Here is a 20,521-nt window from a genome sequence, read left to right on the forward strand (position 1 = left end):
TGTTTAGCAATGTTTCTTCCTTGGTTGGCTTTCTTCTAGTGGGCCTCCATGTCTCATAATTTCAACCATTGCTTTCCAACTAGATGCTCCTTAAAGTTTGGTGCTAGCCTCAAGTTCTCATTCAACTTTTTCATATACTTCCATGATATTTCCAGGATGTCTCATAGGCATCTTACATTTAAAATAATGAAACTGATCTTATTTGTCCTACAAACCAGTTCTTATTTTTGATGTTCCTATTTGTATTTGTAGCATTGTCATTCTCCCAGTCACCCCGATTTGAAACTTCAGTCACCACAAACACCTATTTCCTCTCATTTCCTGCAAATAATCAATCCCCACATCCTACCTTTCAAAATATCCTAGCATCTATTGAATCTATCCCTTTATTTTTATCTCAGTTTCCATCACTCTAGATCAGACCCTGATTGCATCATCTTGATTTATGACATTAATCTCCCAACTGGTTTTATCATGTCTGATGACTGGTCAGAATTTTAACACTTAAAGATGAAGAGAAGTATTATGCAGAAAGAGCATACATTTCTTTGACAGTCTAGGACTTATTTGGGGAACTTGAAACAGTTGTAGTTAGAAAGGTTTACATAGGTAGAAGAGTAACATGATCTGAAAGGTAGCTGGAAGTAAAATATTAAATCCATGACCATTGAGAAATATTAGTGTACCTGCTTTATCCCCTATGTGTAGTTTTTTTCTTTACTATTCATAGTACCTAGCAAAGTGTTTTGCATATTTTAGTTATTCAAGAAATCCTTATTTCAGGAAACAAACAATGCAAGTATATTAAATTACTAAAATGCACATTGATTTATATATTTTAAAAGTATCTAGGACACATGAAATGTCCCTATTTATTTTGCTTCTATATTTCATTTTTAATTATTTAAACAATAACATAAATTTTAATGTTTTTGTTAATTATCATTGATTGTCATATAGACATACATACACCAATACACATATGTATTTGTTGGATATATTACACAAACATATATATGTATATGTACCATATTCAAAGATAAGTTAATGATTAATTGAAATAGCTTATCTGGTGCCAAAGTTTTGTTTTGCTATTGAATTCTTATGTTTGTTCTATTCTGTTTACAGAATGTTCATCTCTGTATGAACATTGAAAAACCTCCTGAGCTAAAAATAGTAACTTCTGGAAAAGAACTCAGTCTGGGTACTTAACCATAGTATTCATCTTATATGGTTGATACATTTATAATACATTGATTCAAATACATGGGGCTTTTTAAAGTTTTTCAGAAAATATAAGGCCATATATCATAGATTAATATTCTTCTCATGTCCTCCCTCCACATCCATATACAAATGTCTCTTGTGGTTCATAATATTAATCCATTCCTGCGGTTTTGCAGTCCAGGGGGATATAGTGTAGTGTGCTTCCTGGTTTAAAACAAAAAGGCTTACGGCGTTGTTTGGCTTTCTGTTCCCTTGGCTTTTTGCAGAGGCCAGCATCCATGGGAGGGATTTGCTTTGTTTTTCTAATTATCAGCAGCTGGGTGAAATAGCCACCAAAATGGGGGGGAGGGGGCAACACAGAGAACTCCAAGCCATGCTATAACAGGTGTTCCCAAGGATCAAATTCTTAAACAACCCTAGGAGTAAGATGAGATGCACTTTGCAGCTGAACTGTCCCTGATGATAGATGAAAAACATCAGGAATCTGCATATAATAGCTGATTTGGTTCACTTCCCAGCATATTAAATGGATTTAACAATTTTTCAGAATGTAATTTTGGGTAAAGAGAGCAAAAGGTGTGCTGATATGGAATGCCTACACAGAATAATTTCATTTTGGCTTGGTTTGTTACTCCTCCTCTCTTTGTCAGCTCTCTATCCCCAGTACACACACACACACACACACACACACACACACACACACACACACACATTTTCTCATATATGTACACATTCATGGGGTTGCACTCATACTCACTGATAACTTTCTCTAAACTGTTGCAAAGACATACAAGGTCATTCATCTGTAATTTAAGTTATAAATTAAATAGATTTCAAAAGAGCACAAGAACACATCGTGAAATAGCTCTTTGGGCTGATGCTGAGTTGCAAGACATTAAATTATTTAGAAAATTATCTTGACCTTATAAAAGCTGGTGTAGATGTTAGCATGATAGATTTAAGCAAAGAGAGATAGAAACTATTAAATATCTCCTCATGAAAGTTTTCTTAAAGAAATATAAGCATACATCAAATTTACAGCAAAATCATGATCCCAAAGAGGTTCTCCCTTACATAAGGTGCCAATGTTCAAGTTTAAGCAACCTATATACTCTACCAGAGCTTTTAGGGGGTGAGTGAACTAGCCTTTGAGCTTCAATCGCCAGCAGGGTTCTTTCACCAACATGTGAAAACCTGCCTTATACTGACCCAGAGTGCAGTAAAGGCTAATCAGTGATAGAGAGAGAAGCGGTGACAATAAGAAGAGAGAGAATAACAAGAGCAGACAGTTAAGTAAAGACACCCATCCCTTTGTCTCACATTGCTTCCCACTCCAGCACACAGATGAGAGCAAGGAGATAGCTCCAAGCCAGAGCTTTCTTCATCCAGCCCCAGATTCCTGCAAACACCTGGGTCTCAGCTCAGATGCAGGCTGGTTTAAGAGAAGTTGATTTTCACATGAATTTGAGAATAAACTTTAAAGGGTGTATATTTCGAAAACTAAAAGTTGCCAAAACATTTCGGAATCTGCTCAAATATCCCTAAAGGATGAGAAAGGATGATTGACAAAGCATAGTTGAAGATGGTGATTGTAGAAAAATAAAATAAAACCACTCATTTGGAGCTGTGCACCACTCCACTCTCATATGGATGAGACAGAACTGTTCTCTACCTAAGAAACCAGATAGAGTCTTGAAAAATTCCTGAAATCACCTCGTTTTCTTTCTTTTACCTCTTTAACATAAATGTAAAAGGAAGAATAGAAAACTGCCTGCTTTTCTGGGCAGAATGCTAAGTCTGTATCTGAGACTATTAATTATTACTCAATGACTAGATATGATTTCCATTTGTCATGACATTTTTTATATCATCAACTGTGTCTTGGACGCTCAAATTTTCTGGGTTGTATTATATGTGAATCCACTTTCTATATGAGCTTTGTCTTTTTGTTATTTTTATTTTCAGGTAACAAGATATAAAGACAAAATATGATTTACTCTTTCCAAAATATGTGCCAACTTTATTATTGTTATTATTTTACCAATTTTTTTCTCTTTAGAATGGTTTTTTGGGAAAGAATTATTACTGGTAGCAGGCACAATATTACAGCACAGTTTCTGCTAAGATTTCCACATTTACCTTTTAACTAAAATCTGCTTTTGCAAATATTGTTAATTAATAAGATTAACTTTCTCAAATATTTTTTTTGCTATATAATCTAAACAATGTCTTGGTGTATAGGTATCATAGACAGGTAACATCTATATTGACAAAGTTTATCAGTTAGTAGCGTTTCCCAGGAAGAAAAAAAGTTTTTATAAAGACTTTTACCAGACTAACTCTGCTTCTCAAAAGAAAGCGGTTTATTAATATAAGAGTTTGGGAAAAATGTGTTTCTGGCAAAACTAAGTGTTTAGCTCAGTTGACCTAAAACACTCATAGAGAGAACATGAGTTTCCTTTTAGACTAAATGAGAGAATTGGTGACCCCGCCAACCTTCTCTTTACTGTACGGCATCTTTCTTCAAATTACATATTTGAAGTAATCTTCAAATTACAGATTTTTCTCTATTGGGATCTATGTCTCCTGAGCTTTCTCAATTCAAAATCTTTACTCCACCAAGATCCTGAGTATAATATATCTAAATATAAATGTATCTATGCAAATCATACAATAGATACCCTTGAGTACACTTATGTGTATTTTAAGACGTTAACCTCAGCAGTTTACAGGTACAGTACAGTAGTATAGCTTCCATTATGTGGAAGTTAACAAGGCCAACAACTCACATTTACATTCATATTAAAATTTGTATTCACGGGGCCGGCCCAGTGGCATAGTGGTTAAATTTGTGTGCTCTGCTTCAGCGGCCTGGGGTTCGCAGGTTCAGATCCCAGGCACAGACCTACACATCGCTTACGAAGCCATGCTGTGGCAGGTGTCCCACATACAAAGTAGAGGAAGATGGGCACAGATGTTAGCCCAGGGCCAATCTTCCTCAGCAAAAAGAGGAGGATTGACAACAGATGTTAGCTCAGGGCTAATCTTCCTAACCAAAAAAAAAAAAAGAAAGAAATTTGTATTCACAATACTGCTTTGAATGTTCTCATTTGTCTTGCTTTTCCTATTTCCAGAAGTTTTCCAATCCCTATGCCCCTGCTGTATTTTGGCCATTTCTAGCTGCCACTCAAGATTTTTCAGTCTTTGTATTTTTCATTTTCCTTCTGTCGGCCAGTTCCTTGTATTCCTGTTCTTCCTCTCAGTACACAGATTTTTCCACTTATTTCAGCTTTCCTTATCTTCTGAGCTCTGGTCTCTGAATGACTGTTTTTCTAGTCTTGTGTTCAATGGTTAGCTAACCAGACCTCTACGTCTCTGAATTTAGGATCTTCTTGGTTAGTGAACTGAACAATCACCCTGAACTTTGTTTCAGCTCTAATGAACTTTGTTTGAACTACAGTTTAGTTCTTCATTTGACTGCAACTTCTACCCTTGAAAAAAGACAACTACGACTTAAGGGGGCTGGTTAATCAAAATGTTACTGTACTTGAAAAATGCTCTAACATAAATGAATCTGGGACCCAAGAGGAAACATAATTCTACCTTCAATCTGACTTTTGTAGGATTAAAAAATAAATAAATAAGTAAAGGCTAGAGAAGTGTTTTTTTATTCGGTCAACCAAATCAAGGATGCTTTCTTTTTCTTTTTTTCAAAAAGTTTGAGCTCAATAATATGCACATGATCCTTTGCCAAGCTTTTTTTTTTTTTAATTTTTAAGCCCATGGGTATTTCAAAGGAAATTCAACCCACATGTTTCTGATTCATTTACACTTAATTCATTAAAATGTTGTTTTGTATGAGCTATTTGATGTCCAAGGGCCTTATGAGTCTCTTTATATGACTTTTTATGCCATTTTTTCCCCTCAAAAACAGGAAATGGTATTTTGCTAAGAACTCAGACTCCAAAAGGGTTGAATTTCATATGAATCGCATAAAGCATGCCAAGATGATTGTCTCTCTCCTGGGTTATCTTTGCTATGGGAGAGCACCTATGACAATTATCTGAATAGACTATGTGTTCTTAATGAAATTCCAAAGTTCTCCCAACACAATTCCAGAGTCTCCCAAGAGAGGGAGACTTCTAAAGTCAGTCTTTAAAATGGCACACAAAATAAATCTATTCAGCTTAATATTCAAATGAATGACGTTATTAATTAGGACAGGCAAAGTGTTACAGCAGAGACATCTAACAAGTGATAGTCTTATGTTATCACTGGAGTCTGCTTATTTAAATCTAAGTTTTCCTTCTTCCCTTCTTCTCATCCCAAGAAAGGAACTTTGTATAAAAACAGGCAGGAGAGAGAGAGAGATTGTAACAGATTGAGCAAACAGAAAGTATGTGTTCATTGACAATAAGAAACACTCGAACATAAAACATCACTTAGTCATGTTTTCTAAATTGAAGGGCAAACTTTTTTAACTAGTGACTATCTAGATAGCAGGTATGCAGTATTTTCTTTGTGACAAAGAAATGTTGGAATGCTTGTGTAATGGGTCTGCTGTCCCTTGGATATGCTTCTTTACTAGCACAGCACTGAAGGCTCCCCTCCAGAACTCTTGAGTTCAAGATCAGCTCTGCAGTCTCTAAGTGAAACCCAGCACCAAAGCCACTCCAAAGTGTTCCTCTGACTGGTTTAGTTTCCAATGGAGGCAAATCTCATAAAGGTACCCAAATACGGCTGAGAATAACCCATGGCATCAGTTAGGATCATATCTTCTGCAGCCAAAATCAAAATTATTATAAACACTAAATTCGTAAAAAACACACATAATCAAATGGCCTGATTTATCCAGAGCTGGACCAAATCCCAGCTAATACATGCGAGATCCTTAAAGAATTCTAGTACTCACCTTATCTTGTAAAAGACTCGCAAGGTAGTTCTTTCAGTTTCAATTTTGAGTAGTGTAAATCAGTATTAGATGACAACAAATAAACTCACTAATCAGTTATGATTAATATTTTATTGTACGCATAATCTTTAAACACACAAAGAAAATATGATCCTCACCCTAGATCACTCACCAAAGACTTAGAAAATTAATTAATAGGCTCTAATTCTGAAATCCAATGAAAGACTGCTAAGGCCATATTTAACATGAATTGAAGGAAAAGCTCCTAACTCCACATTGCAAAACAAAGCTAAAGGAAGTACCCTTTGTAGGACTCATCAAGCAACATTGCCATCTAAAAGTATCACTTAGGTAGGAAGTGGTGCCTTGGTCAAAGAATACTACCAGATCTGATTCAGTGTGGATGTCTATGTGGACATGGCTGTATTTTTTTTTTTTTTTTATATTACTGCATCATTTAGCAAGGCCATGTAACAAACAACCGTACTATTTAGTGGTTAAAACAATATTCCTTTCTCATTTTTCACAAATTTAAAATTGGCTGGGTGGTTCTGCCAATCTGGGCCAGCCTTGACCAATTTCTGCTGGGTTTGTTCCTGCATCAGAGGTCAGCTGGCAGATTGGCTGAGGGCTGGCTGCCCTGGAAGGACCTCAGCCTGCATGACAAAGTTCTCCTCCTCGTTGTCTTTCAGCCTCTAAAAGGCAGCTTGGGCTTGATCTCATGGCAATGGCAGAAGTCTAAGAAAGAGAACGGAAGCTCCAGGGTGCTTTTCCAAGGCCCTGCTTGAATCACATTTACTGATTCCTATTGGAAGTCTCTTGGCCAAGCCTGCAGTCAGGATGGGAAGAATCTACTAAAGTTATAACAGAAAGGGAGGGATTCAGAGAAACTGTTAAGTTGAGCTACTAATACAATTGATCTACCATAATTATATAGAAAAATCCTTAAAGTATTTTTCACAAGAAAATCCTTTCTTGGACTTTTCTGTGTTAGTTAGCATGGTAAGTGTTGCATATGATTGGCATGAATACATTATATTTTCCACTTTCATCATTAACATTTTCTGTATCTCATTTTTTTCCCCAAGTCAAGACAGTGAAATTGTTATGCCACTTTTCTTCCTCAAGGAGGCCCTTGTCTGATTCTGTAGACTAGTTCATCTTTCTATATACTCTCTCACTTTTTCCTCCCTTTCCCCAAACTCATCTCTTTATTTGAGCCTTATTAAATGGATATCTTTATTAGACTGCAGCTAGTGTGCAACAAGGAATGTGGCTTTCATTTTCCACTCTTGTTTCCTTAGTGCTTAGCTAAATTTCTGGCATATACTAGGCACACAATATTGAGCGAAATCAATATTGGAAAACGTGGTGGGAAATGAAAGGTAGGGAGACCAAAGAGAGAAATTACAGAGAACGTATAAGAGGAATCAGTCAGGGTAGAAAGGAATGAGGTTAGATATAAAACCCCAATGTAAGAAGACATCATGATGTGAAGAATGAGCAGAAGGAGACAAAATACTAGAAGTAGAATGAGTCAAGTGCCTGAAGTAGAAGAGGAAATTGTAAAAGAGAAAAGAAAGAAACACAATAAACTGGTGGAGGGAAAACAAAAGCAAATAATAAAGCTGAAGTTGTATTTACTTAAATCTAAAATATTTGGCGTACTCATTGGAAATCTTAGAATTTCTAAATAAAGCAAATGCATGGTTTGCAGTAGTTAGAGCATCCACAGTGTTCTGCCACACTCCAGTATTCACTAGCGGGCCACTGGATGGTTACCTATGCCAGACCTTTCATGTAGCATCATACAGCAAGCACTGAAACTAATGTTTTACAAAGCACCCAAGCTCCGCATTTGTATAGAAATGTACTAACCGTGGTGCAGATTGGAATGGAAATGGATTAAATGGAAATGGATTGCCGTTCTACACGAACCCTGTTTATTCTGACATTAGCATAGTTTCCATTGCCCCCAAACCATAAACTCATTGCATAAACTCATTTCTTCGAGAGGATTTCAATTTATTGGAGGTGAGAGACACAAAAGGAACTACAATTCAAGACATCATATTAAATATGAAAGAGATATAAACATAGTTCAATAGATGCAAAAGATAATTAAGGCATTATTCTGATTGGAGCTATTAGGGATGGTTCATATGAGTTAGCATGTGAATTAGTAAGAATTTTAATAGATATGAGTGGAAAAAAGAAAAAGGTTGAATAAAAGCAGATAAGTAGAAAATGAAGTGAACTAGGATGGCTAGAAAAACAGCTCTACTGGGAAATTATATTGGAAAGTTGAATTGGAGCCACGCTATTGACAGCCGTGGATGCCAAACCAAGTAATCTGAATCAGTACTTAGCTCATTAGACCATTGGACAATAGCAAATGCTTTTGAAAATGGGGGACATGGTGTTTTAGATCTCTGACTGCTGTAAAATGTAAGCAGCACGTTTAGAACACATGTTTTAGATCTCTACCGCAGTAAAATGCAAGAATTCTTAAACCAGAATCCATGAGTGAGTTTCAGGAGTTCAAGAACCTCCTGGAATTGTATAAAAATATTTGATAGGAGCATTTTCTTGGGCAAGTTTATAGCTTTCATTAATCTCTCTAAGAATGACAGTGATTCAACAGTTTAAGAATCAATGGGATCTGTTGGGAGACAATCCTTGAGTAACTACTGTCTCCATGGTTAGAGCTTTCTAAGCAATGAACACTGGCAGTAATTGAAGGATAAACTAAACGACAATTGAATGGCAAAGAAGCCTTGGAAGTTAAAGATACATACTTGTAGAGAAATATAGAGATCTATTCTCTGGATGCATTTGTTTATATTTCCAGGTGCTCAAGTAGTGACTTTCTTCTCTCCCAGAGAGAATTTTTGTACGTTTGTTTACATTCTAAAACAAAGATTTCTCTCTCTCTCTTTTTTTTTCCTCTCTCTCTGGATGGGCTTATATGGCAGTATCTCCATGTAAATACCAATTTTCATAATTTTGGGGTCCCTCTCCTGTGGTGCAAACCTCACTGCACAAACAGGTAACATCTGGCTTTCACCATATTTCCCTGTGGCAGCATAGCGAGCGAGCAAGCACACGCTGCTCTGTGAGAAGACTGTCTTTTCCCCAATTCATGGGTCTTGAAATCATATATATATGTAAAACAGACTAACTTGCTAGATTGCAGTAAGGTAACATTTCAGATTCTTTACGTTTTTGGATTGAACGGAATCAAACAGAAATCAAATACCAGAATAATATTAAGAGTATCAGAACCAAGTCAAATGGCTTCCGCTAATACAAAGATGGCTCAACATTATTAAATCTATCCGTGCACTTCATCACATTCAAATATTGCAAGAAAAATAATGTAATCATTTTACTAAATTCCAGAATAATTTCATAAAATTTTGCATCTGTTCCTAGTCAAAAACAAACCTTTTAGTAAACTAAAAAATAAGATATTTTAAAAAGACATTTAACAATAAGACATTTAAATAAGACATTTTAAGCCACTAGTAGAAACCCATTACAAAAATTATGCTTAATAGAGACAAAAATAAACATTTTCATACACTAAAGAGAGAAGGAAGATTAACTAACACCAGTGGGACCTTACCATAACCATAAACAATAATAAAATATTAGAATAGTAGAAAATTTTCTATTATAGTGAATAATAAAACACAGATACTTGCTATTATGGCTATTCACTTTATCTTTAAATTGATTTTCTAAAGATTGTATTTTTTAGAGGAGTTTTAGATTCACAGAAAAATTGAGAGGAAGGTACAGAGATTTCCCATATAACTCCTACCCCCACACATGCATAGCCCCCCCCACCCTGTAGCAACATCCCCCACTGGAGTGGTACATCTGCTACAATTGATAAACCTACATTGTCACATAATTATTATCCAAAGTTCATAGTTTAAGGTTAATTCTTGTTGTACATTCTATGGATTTGGACAAATGTATAAAGATGCATACCCACCATTGTAGTATCATACGGGGTATTTTCACTGCCCTAAAAGTCCTCTTTGCTCCGCCTCCTCATCCCTTCCTCTCTCCTAACCTCTGACAACCACTGATCTTTTTAGTGTTTCCAAAGTTTTGCCTTTTCCTGAATGTCATGTAGTTGAAATGACACAGTATGTAGCTTTTTCAAATTGGTTTCTTTTACTTAGTAATATGCGTTTAAGGTTCTCCCATGTGTTTTCATAGCTTGATAGCTCATTTCTTTTTAGTGCTGAATAATGTCCTATTGTTTGGATGGACCACAGTTTACTCGCCCATTCACCTACTGAAGGACATCTTGGTTGCTTCCAAGTTTTGACAATTATGAATAAAGCTGCTATAAACATCCATGGCAGGCTTTTGTGTGAACATAAGTTTTCAACTTGGTAAATTCCCAAAAGCATGATTGCTGGATCATATGGTAAAAGTATATTTACTTGTATAAAAAACCACTAACCTGTTTTCCAAAGTAGCTATACCATTATGCGTTCCTGCCAGCAATGAGTGAGAGTTCCTGTTGTTCCAACATCTCACCAGCATTTGATGTTGTCACTGTTCTGTATTTCAGTTATTCTAATAGGTATGTAGTGGTATCTCATTGTTGTTTTAATTTGCATTTCCCAGATGATATATGATATGGAGCAACTTTTCATATACTTATTTGCCATCTGTATATTTTCTTTGGTGAAATGTCTGTTAAGGTCTTTGACCCATTTTTTAATCAGGTTGTTTATTTTCTTATTGTTGAGTTGTAGGAGTTCTTTGCATGTTTTGGATAATAGTGCTTTATCAGATATATCTTTTGAAAATATTTTCTTCCAGTCTGTGGCTTATATTTTCATTCTCTTGACTAGTGTCTTTTGTAGAGCAGAAATGTTTAATTTTAATGAAGTCCAGTTTATCAATTCCTTCTTTCATGGATTATCTCTTTGGTGCTGTATGTAAAAGGCCATTGCCAAACCCAAGGTCATGTAGATTTTCTCCTGTTATCTTCTATTTGATTCACAGTTTTGCCTTTTACGTTTAGATCTGTGATCCATTTTGAGTTAGTTTCTGTTAAGAGTGTAAGATCTGTGTCTAGATTCATTGTTTGCATGTGGATGTCCACTTGTTTCAGTACCATTTGTTGAAAAGACTATCTTTGCTCTGTTGTATTGCCTTTGTTTCTTTGTCAAAGTCAGTTGACTATATTTATGTGGGTATATTTCTGGGATCTCTATTCTGTTTCATTGATCTATTTGTCTATAAACCACATTGTCTTGATTACTGTAGGCTTTATAGTAAGTTTGAAAGCCAAATAGTGTCAGCCTCCAAATCTGTTCTTCTCCTTCAATATTGTATTGGTTATTCTGGGTGTTTTGCCTTTCCATATAAACTTTATAATCAGTTTGTTGATATGCACAGAACAACTTTCTAGGATTTTGATTGAGATTGCATTGAATCTATAGATCAAATTGGGAAGAACTGACATCCTCACAATATTGAATCTTCCTATTTATGAACATGGAATATCTCTCCATTTCTTTGATTTCATTTATCATAATTTTGTAGTTTTTCCCATATAGATCTTGTATTTTGTTAGATTTACACCTATTTCATTCTTGGAGGGGGCTAATGTAAATAGTATTGTGTTTTTAATTTCAAATTCCACATGATCATTGCTGATATATAGTAAAGCAATTGACTTTGGTTTATTAACCTTGTATCCTGCAAACTTGGCTGTAATCACTTATTAGTTCCATGAGGTTTTTGTTGATTTTTTCAGATTTTCCACGTAAACAATCATGTCATCTGTGAACAGAGAGAGTTTTACTTCTTTTTCCTGATCAGTACATCTTTTATTTCTTTTTCTTGCATTGTTGCATTAGCTAGAACTTCCATTACCATGTCGAAAAGGAGTGGTGAGAGCAGATATCCTTGCCTTGTTCCTGATCTTAGTGTAGAAGCTTCTAGTTTCTGAAGATTACGTGTGATGCTAAGTGTAAGTTTTTTGTAGATAATGTTTATCGAGTTGAAGACGTTTTCCTCTATTCCTAGTTTACTTTTTAATAATATATTAGATCCTAGCTAATTTTCATTATGAAACATTATTATTTGCAGATTAAATAATTATTATATAAAGTAGTGGTTTTCAAAGTATGGTCCCCAGACCAGATGCATCAACCTGTCCTGGGAAATTATTAGAAATGCAGCTTCTTAGGTTCTATCAGAGTTTTACTGTATCAGCTTGGTAATCTATGCTTTAATAAGCCCTCTAGGTAAGTCTGATGCATCCTAAAGTTTAAACAACCATTGATAAAGAAATTCTAATAAGTTTTAAGAAATTCAAGAAAATAAACTAAAAAACTGTTAGAACAAGTAAGAGAAATCAGCAAAGTGCTTGGGCATACAATTAAAATTTTATGAAGCTTTCTTATTTGTTAACAATTTATGTTTATTAAGAAATAAAATACAGAAATACATTAATGATTTAATGATAAAACCCATAATACAAACCTGAAAAATAGCCTTTATGAATAAAAATATTGAAGTCTTGCTGAATGTAAAAAAGATACAAAACGTGAAAATGTTTGCAAAATATTTAAGATAAAAGATCAATGTAAGTAATTTATAAAATACATTTCAAACAAATAACTCAAAACAAAATGGGTAAAATATATGAACAAAATTAATATAAATGATCAAAAATATATAAAACTGTTCAATTTCAAATATAAGCATGGAATTTAATGCAACAATAAAATATTTTTTTATCCCTTACATTGACAACATTCAAAGGCCTAATATCCAGTATTGTCCAGGATGTAGAAAAATGCACACTCCTTATATTGTGGAATTGGAGATTAAGTTTTTGGTAGAAGAAGGAACAATTTGGCATTACTCATTAAAATTAATGCTACATTCATTCTTTGGCCCAGAATTTATACTGTAGGATTTTATTCTATAAGGATTCTTACACATGTGCAGAAAGATGCAATTACGTGTATGTTCATCAAAGAATTATTCACTGATAGTAAAATTTGGCAATAACCTAACTGACCTTTAAGAGGGAAATCACACACTAAATTTATGTGTGTGTGTGTGTATGTGGGTGCAGATGTGTAGAAAAGGACTTAGAAGGAAGGACCTCTTACAGAGAAAGTTTTATTGGTAAAGGGAGAGGAGAAATAGCATAACCAGTTTTAGAAAGGAAATGTTTCTGTTCCCAATGTCATTGATCAGTTTCAAGCCCCTGGCTTTGCTCATGGACTTTTGGTTTGGAGGGGGTACCTACCCCAGAGATTGAGACACTTGGATCCAGTGTGTTTGCTGGTAAGGTGAAGGGTGGGAAGTTCTTCTAATGGATTCAGAGACTCATAAGGCAGACAAACTCAGATCTCAGCAAGTCACAGCCTGAGATGGGACATTCCTATTTTGCAGCAAATGTAGGAAAAGCAGAGAGCCACTTCAAAGTGGGACTTAGCTGTCACTGAAAAGGAGGAAGAACAAACCTGAATGGGTTTGAAATGACACCACTCAGGAAAGAACCTTCATAATGAAAGAACGTCGTCCAATTTAAGCAGATGACAGGGCCATTTTAAAAAGTAAATTTCCCACTCTTCTGATTCATAACTGTGTCTCATTGATAGATGAGTCTCATTGGTAGATTCCTTTAAAGATTTTGCATATGCAATTATTAAAATAAGAAAAAAAGAAAGTCAACCATACCATAGCAATGAATAATTCTATCCTCATTTTATTTAAAATAATTTTAAGAATTTATTATAACTAAAGGTATCGATTTAAAACATGTCCAAAATGTATAGCTACTGAATTTGGAAATAAATGTGACAAATTTCTAAAATAAGTGACATTTGTTGATAGAAAAGAGCAGAGCGTCTTCTTTCTAAGGAAACCCAAACTTTAAAACAATTTGTGGACAATAAGCTACGCTAGCATGAGAATAGCAAGAAACAGATTAATCAGTAATCCATTTGGCAGTAAGGGACTTTGCTAAACCAGCACATGGTACTGAAAATAATTTGAAGATTTGTCATTGCGAACATGCCATCATGAAATAGTTGGATTCCTCTGACGGTTTACAGTGTCTACTACTCATGCCATGTCTGTCTTTATTCATTGTTCATTCTTCAAGTATTTATTAAACACATATTATGTGAATAGCATTCTGCCACACATACAGTTCTTGCTGTCCACAAGAATAATACTGAACTGGAAAGTCAAGATATAGTTACATGGATTGACTGACATCACCAGGGCAACTTATTACTGAGTGACAATCTCTTAGCAAACGTGGAGGGTTATCTGTGTGGGAGTTGCTGACTACATCATAATGGTATCAAAACAGTGTCCTCTACGTAACTGTTTTTAAGTGTCTCAGCGATGAATTTGAAAACTTGAGTTGTGGAATTTAGAAGCATCTTGATTCTAGAACACTGTCAGGGGTTGGGATGGAAGGTGGTCCTAACTTTGTCTTAGCAAACAGATTGTAAATTTGGTAAAAATTTTATATAATCCTTTGATTATATAAAAGGAGCTCTTTTATATAAGTTTGTTCTCTTTATAGTAATTATCATAGACTTTTTAAAAACAGCTTTATTGAGATATAATTCACATGCCACAAAATTCACATAAAATGTACAATTCAGTGATGTTTATTATATTCAGAGTTGTGCAACTATCACCCAAATCAATTTCAGAATATTTTCACTATTCCCAAAGAAATCTTGTACCCTTTAATGGTGACCCGTTTCCTTCATCCCCACTAGCTCTAGGAAGCTGCCAGTCTATTTTTGCCTCTATAGATTTGCCTATTCTAGGCATTTCTTGTAAATGGATCATACAATATGTGGTCTTTTCTAACTGGCTTCTTTCACTTAGCATAATATTTTCAAGGTTTATGTTGTGTCATGTATTAGTACTTCATTACCTTTAATTGACAAATAATATTCCACTGTATGAATATACCACATTTTATTTATGCATTTACCAGTTGATAGAACTTCGGGTTATTTTCACTCTTTGGTTTCTATGAATAATGCTACCGTGAATATTCACGTACAAATATTTTTGTGGACATCTATTTTCATTTCTCTTGAGAATATACCTAAGTGTGGAATTGCTGAGTCATATGGTAACTCTATGTTTAAACTCTTGAGGGACTGACAGACTGTTTTCCAAAGTGGCTGCACTATTTTACATTGCCACCAGAAGTAGAAAAGGGTTCCAATTTGTCCATATCCTTGTAGAACTTATTATTGTCTTTTTAAATTATAACTATCCAAATGGGTGTAAAGTGGTATCTCATTGTCGTTTTGATTTGCATTTTCCCGATGGTTAATGATGTTGAGCATCTTTTCATATGCCTAGTGGTTATTTGTATATCTTCTTTGGAAACCTGCTTATTTAGATCTCTTTCCCGTTTTTAATTGGGTTATTTGTGTCTTTATTATTGAGCTGTAAGAGTTATTTATGTATTATAAATACAAGCCCCTTATCAGACATTTGATTTGTAAATGTTTTCTCCTATTCTGTGGGCTATCTTTTCTCTTTCTTGATAGTGTCATTTGAAGCACATAATTTTTAATTTTGAGGAAGTCTAATTTATCTATTATTTTCCTTGTTGCTTGTGCCTTTGGTGTCATATTTAAGAAAGCGTTGCCTAATCCAAGATCACAACGATGTGCACCTATGCTCTCTTTTAAGAATTTTACAGTATTAGCTGTTACATTTAGGTCTTTGTTCCATATTGAGTTAATTTTTGTGTATGGTGTGAGATAGCTGTCCACTTTATTCTTTTGCATGTGCATTTCCAGTTGTTCAAGAACTATTTGCTGAAGACACCATTCTTTTTCCACTGAATTGTTTCCACACACTTATCAAAAATCAACTGACCATTAGATGTGAGGTTTTATTCCTAGATTCTTAAATCTATTTCATTATACCTGTACTACATTGTCTGTATTACCGTAGTTTTATAGTAAGTTTTGAAATCAAGAAGTATGAGTCCTCCGGCATTGTTCTTCTTTTTCAAGATTGTTTTGGCTATTCTATGTCCCTTGAATTTCCGTATATATTTTATGATCAGCTTATCAATTTCTGCAAATAGGTCATCTGGGATTTTGATAAGGTTTGCTTTGAATGTGTAAATAGATTTGGGATGTATTGCCATCTTAACAATTAACACCTTAACCCATGGACATGAGTTATCTTTCTATTTATTTAGATCTTCCTCAGTTTCCTTCAACAGCTCTGAGTTTTCAGAGTATACATTTTGCATTTCTTTTATTAAATTTATTCCTAAGTATTTTACTTTTCGATGCTATCATGGAATTATTTTCTTAATTTCATTTTTGAATTGTTCATTTCAAATGTATATAAATACAATTGATTTTCCTATATTAATCTTGTGTCCTACAATCTTAATTCTAATAGTTTTCTGATTAATTATCTAATATTTTCTCTATATAAGACTACGTCTTCTGCAAATAGAGAAAGTTTTACATCTTTCTTTCCAGTCTGGGTGGAGGTCAGTGAGTTTGGAGCATTTCATCCCCCAGCATTCTCTGCTGGGTTACCACTTATTGACTGAATCCATCCACTGAATGTGACACCTCATCTCAGGCAGCTCTGACCTATGGATATTTTCTGTGGGTACCTGTAATCGGTCCCTCTCTTTTTTCCCTTAGGACCATGGGTGGTAATGACATCTTACTATTCTTAGCCCTAGGGGACCACATCAACCTTTATTCGTTTCATCTAGCCTTACTCATACAGCTTTTCCTACCTTACAATCTTCTTCTAAATTATATTTTAATATATTAAAATGTGTAAGGGTCTATGGGGCTGGCCCCACGGCCTAGTGGTTAAGCTCGGCACACTCTACCTAGACAGCCTGGGTTTGGTTCCCAGGCTTAGACCTACACCACTCGTTGGCAGCTATGCTGTGGCAGCAACCCACATACAAAACAGAGGAAGACTGGCACAGATGTTAGCTCAGGGTGAATCTTCCTCAAGCAAAAAGAGGCAGGTTGGCAAATGATGTTAGGTCAGGGAAAATCTTCCTCAGCAAAAAAAAAAAAAAGTGTAAGAGTCTAGGGGCCAGCCCAGTGGCATAGTGGTTAAGTTTGCGTGTTCTGCTTCAGTGGTCAGATCCCAGACATGGACCTACACACTGCTCATCAAGCTATGCTGTGGTGGCATCTTGTATAAAAAATAGAGGAAGATTGGCACAGATGTTAGGTCAGAGACAATCTTCCTCAAGCAAAAAGAAGAAGATTGGCCATGGATGTTAGCTCAGGGCCAATCTTCCTCACCAAAAAAAAAAAAAAAAAAACAGTGAAAGGGTCTAGAACATAGTATAAAATGATAAAATAATTTACATAGTTTAATATTATACTACTGCTTCCAATATTAAATATCCAAGACCCTAAATCCTAAACTATTGCTAATTTACCTTTCTTTCAAGATTTCAGATATATTAATGCAAAGCACAATAAACAATATGTAACATTTCTACATTGTACTGGGAATCATTATTTGGAAAAAATTTTTAGCATTAATATAATCGTGAATTCAGAGTCTATTAAAGTGTCATGAGTAATTTTGCATTTGTCTTTCAATAGTTGGTCATACGTATAAGGCAAATACAATAATTGACTTTGGAGTAATAGCGAACTCTTTTTGAAAATTACATATTAGCCGCAATTCAAATTAATCTATATGACAATTTCATTTGAGAGAAGAAAATGCTAGGTTTGAGTAACTGCCAATGAGTGATATGTAAAAGCAGTTCATAGTAAATATTACTTATGCTTCAAAATCCCCAACGTATCAGTCCATTTTACAATAGCTTGTGTTGAAAATCATCCTCGTTTTCAAAGAGAATCAGGTGTAGAACAATTATTCTTTCTTTATCATTGTATTTAGCATCTCAGACATGAGCTAGTATTGAGTGAGACAGAATCCGGGAGAAAAAAGTCATTGTAGAGCAACCGCGTAGGAGGGAGAATTATAGATTTTAATTTGAAAACTTTGTGTTTACATCCAATTGACTAGATTTTCCACTTTTGTTTAAAAATCCTAATATTGGATACTAAGGATAAAACATTTGAGCAATATAGAATTTTGCTGTTGGAAAGTATTCAAATTTTATTAGCGTCTCAAACCCAGCATGAAGATATTTTTCCATATAAGGTAATATATGCCCTTTTTCTGTTGCTCCAGTGCTATTCCATATAAGAAACTCAGGCCCTCCAGCACTTGTCTGCTCGGTGGAATTTACTATATTTTTCCACTATTCAACTTAGTCAGTTTCGGTCTCTCTTCCTCACCTTCTCCCCATAATTCAACCTTCAGAGATGTGTTACTGGCCTGTGGAACGTTATCTTCCAACACATGCAGTGATTGTACAGGGGTCTGTATCCTTGTTGCTTTGATCTTCCCAAGTTGAAGAATGCAACTGTCATTAATGGGGATCACTTGGAAAAGATCTTAAATCATGGGTAATTCCATCTGTTTGTATGAGGAATGATTATCTACAGAAACCAGAAAGGTGAGGAGAACATGTAAAATCCCTGGGCCCATGTATGTTTATCATAAGAGGGTTGCAGGATCTGAGCGCCCATATGAATTTATGTCTGATGATAATGATAATCAACATAGATCACTTTATAGCTTCCAAAATGTGTTCCAGATACATCATTTTCTATAATATCCATGCTCCTCTTTTAAGGGACAAAACTATGGTTCTAAAACTTTCCCCTAAACTCACACATACCCTCATTCTCGCCATTCTAAAAGTAGGTGCTAGACCATTCATTTAAGATTTGCCATGGGATAGCCCAAAACCTATTTTGCTGACATTAGTACTTTACCCATTACGTAAGACAAAGGATGAAAGAGAGCAAGAGAGAGAGAGTTTATTTTGAGAGGATATCATTGTGACTGGCATTCCACTCACTCATCACCATCCATGGGGGAAAGGAAGAGGACATTTCTCCTTTAGCTTAAGTCAAGGGACAAGAGGAATTTCAGGAAAAATAAAACAAAAGAAAAAACTCTGAGAATTTTATTTGATCCCTGGACTTCAAGAGACATTGGGAATGTTATAGCTTACTGAATGAGGATAAAGTGAGCTGTATCTTTTATAATGTCAAAACAAAAGAATGATTTCCCAAGCACTGGGTGTAAGAACATGCTGGGCTTATGTTATTGTACGAGGAATCTTGATCAAGATAACCATCAAGAGAGGAAACGTAACTTTAAGAAGTGGGAGAGAGGATCTGAAGTCTAATGGCCTGCTTCAAAGAATAGTGGCTGGAAGACTCCAGAAAGGATCTCTGAAGGACTTTCGGTAACATCCCACTAGAAGACAAGTCCACTTTCAACATTCACCAAGTCCAGAGAGCACCAACACCATGTCACAATTGTACCTTACACATAAGCCTATGCTCATTACTCCCATGTCACCTTACCTGGGCCCTATCTAGCAGCCTGGACAGCAGAGGGGAAAATAAGGCAAGAAGAGGGAAAGGAAGCCACTGGACTCTCTGCTTCTAGTACAGACTCCTAGAGCTATAGGCCCAAGTGAGGGGAGGCAAAAAATGTTAAATACATACTTGTTTGAAATTTAGATTTCTACACCAGACTGGACTATAGTTATTTGACGGGTTGGACCTTTCTTTATACCAAATCATAGGTATTACTTACTGACCATATAAGTGCTAGGAGTGGTATGTTCGACTGGAGATTTTATTTAGTAAAATTTTATTTAGGACAGAGGAAAAAAAAATAAAACTGGTTTCTTCTACATTCTAATGAACCCGGGATATTTTATTTATATTTTATAGAAACACTTTTACATCCAGACGTTCGGACCAACTCACACGAACCTCCTCTCACAGTATGAAATATATATGTCACTTACAAAACCTGAGGAGCAGAAATTTCCTTTTTTTCTCCTTCAGATTTTTATGGCCTTATCAATCTCTCCCCAATCCATTGATCTATGCCAAATATAAGTGCTAGCTCAGTGCTGCTATGTTGAAACCAGTTTATTTCACAAGTCAAACACCTTGAGAGAAAGGTATTTAATAAAATATGTGACTTACGTATGACACTCTACTTTTGGTATGTTTAAAAAGTAAAAATTACTGAAAATGTTAGAGATTTAAATTTTTGTTATATAGAATGTATTTTAAAATTAAAATCTCATTGTAAATACGAGAAAAGGAAACATACAAAAAAAGAAACTGTCAATGAAAAGGCATTTTATATGTTATCAAGGTATGAACACATTTTAATAAAGAAAGTGCTGAGTATATCCAAAATATTTAGCTAATGTTTTATAGCTTG

Source organism: Ceratotherium simum, chromosome 27 (assembly GCF_057802395.1).
Source record: "Ceratotherium simum simum isolate JZ-2026a chromosome 27, ASM5780239v1, whole genome shotgun sequence".
Classification (NCBI taxonomy): domain Eukaryota; kingdom Metazoa; phylum Chordata; class Mammalia; order Perissodactyla; family Rhinocerotidae; genus Ceratotherium; species Ceratotherium simum.